The sequence below is a fragment of the Peromyscus eremicus genome, chromosome 1 (assembly GCF_949786415.1).
Source record: "Peromyscus eremicus chromosome 1, PerEre_H2_v1, whole genome shotgun sequence".
Classification (NCBI taxonomy): Eukaryota; Metazoa; Chordata; class Mammalia; order Rodentia; family Cricetidae; genus Peromyscus; species Peromyscus eremicus.
The window spans coordinates 188,954,150-188,956,259 of NC_081416.1; positions in this window are offsets into that span (position 1 = coordinate 188,954,150).

The window sequence follows — 2,110 nt, forward strand, 5'->3', positions numbered from 1 at the left end:
AGAGTTCAAACTGTATTGGACTGTCAAAAGAGGTCTAGCATCCTCAACAATTTGTACTAACAATCAAAAAAGCTGTTGGAGAGAGACAGAGAGACAGAAAGAGATAGAGTAAGACAGAGACAAAGAGCATATAGTCAAAAGGAATCTTTAGAAGTAGAGAGGAGAGGTCAGGAGGGCTAAACCACCCATGTCTTAAGAGCCTACTTTCTTAGTCACACCACTAAGGTAACCAAGCCTCAAAGAAAAAACCTAGAAGAGACTGCATATGTCCAAACTCCATCAACACATATTGATGGCATTTAGAATGCTACTGGAACAAGAATCTTTAACATTAAATGTTTTAACAAATTTACATTGAGAGCCATGATTTTCTTTCAAGGATACTTCATAGCCTACCATGATTTTATGATATACTCACAATAATTTCAAAGTACATTCCTGAGATTATTTTAAAACAACTTTTACTTCCTTTGTCAAATATTCAATACTATATTTCTTTTAGGATGAAAGAAAAATAACTTTCAATTAATTGTATTTCCTATACTTTCTCCTCTATACATTATAGTAATTCCATCTTCCTCAATGACTATTTCTGAACTAATCTCACTGTGACTGCTTCTGTTCCAAAGTACTGTGATCATCAAAGTCTATCTTCCAACCTTACCAGTGACTAACTGTTTTAGACTATTTATTTAAGATATATTTGTTTATGTTGTATAATATGTGTTTAATGATTCGAAGATGTATTGCATTCTTTTATATTGCATTTGTTTAACTCCTTTAAGCTGTGTTACTTTGCCTGTCTAAAACATTTGAATGGTCTAATAAAGAGCCAAATGGCACATAAATAGTCAGGAGAAAAGCTAAGAAGAGCCAGCAGGCAGAGAGAATAAAGAGGAAGAGAAAGCAAGGAAGAGAAGATTGGGGAGAAAAGGAGCAGGGGAAGAAGTAAGGGGCCAGCTACCCAGCCAGACAGCCAGCCACATAGTAAGAAAAAAAAAGAAAGGGATATAGAATAGAAAAAGTTAAAAACCCAGAGACAAAAGATAGACAGGATAATTTGAGAAAAACTGGGTAGAAATAAGCCAAGCTAAGGCTGGTCATTCATAAATAAGTATAAGTCTCCATGTATTTATTTGGGAGCTGGGTGGTGGGCTCTGAAGATCCAAAAGAATAAAAAAAATACTAACAACATTTTGACAGACCAATATGAGGTTCAAATATCCCTAGGGTGATTAGTTAAAACCATTCATTCTGGGCAGGTAAGAGGTCAGTGAACTGAGGATCCTCCATGCAATACCACTCCAATTTCACTGTTTTCAGGGTACTCTCCTTCCAACAACTGAAGTCAGGTCATAATAAAGACTCAGGCAGAGACTATAACTGATGAGGAATCTCAAAGTAGATGTAAGTTACTTATACAAATCAATCTTCAAATCCAGATATGGGATCAACATTTGTAGTACTACGTAAAAATGATGAAGAAGGCATGCATATGATGCCAATAGAACACACCAGGTACTTACCTATGTGGACAGTGTCATGAAATAATCATTTAAACAGTAACACAAGAGTGGTATGAGCCTGATTTCATATAGTTCTTGTGTATCAGGTACCTGGCCCCTTGATTAAACCCCAGCAAGTCAAGAAACTGGTTGCCCTGTAAGCTAGTAATCCCACTACTGTGAGGCCTGGGAAGTGAAGTGCTATGAGATGAATTTTTGTGATGTTGTAGTTCTAGGCCACAGAAGATTCTGGAAGATTATAAAAAATGAATGAGAAAAGACAAGAAAGGAACATGGAGGAGGTAAAAATGGAGGATGACATCATGTAAGGCAAAAGTCTGTCAGTCCATCACAGTGGAGTTTGAAGAAGAAATACTTTCTTCCAAGTCATGCATGGCTAGAGTTTACCATGTCTTAAAGACCATTTTAAGGGCCTGGGGTATAGTCCTGTGGTAGAACACTTACCTCACATGTACAAGGTCCTGAGTTCCATTCCCAAACTATATGTAGTCACTAAATAGAGATATACTTATAAAAAAAGTCACTGAAAATAAATTGTCAAAAGGAAAACCAGAATGAAGAACTCTCTTGCAGCTTTGTGTGTT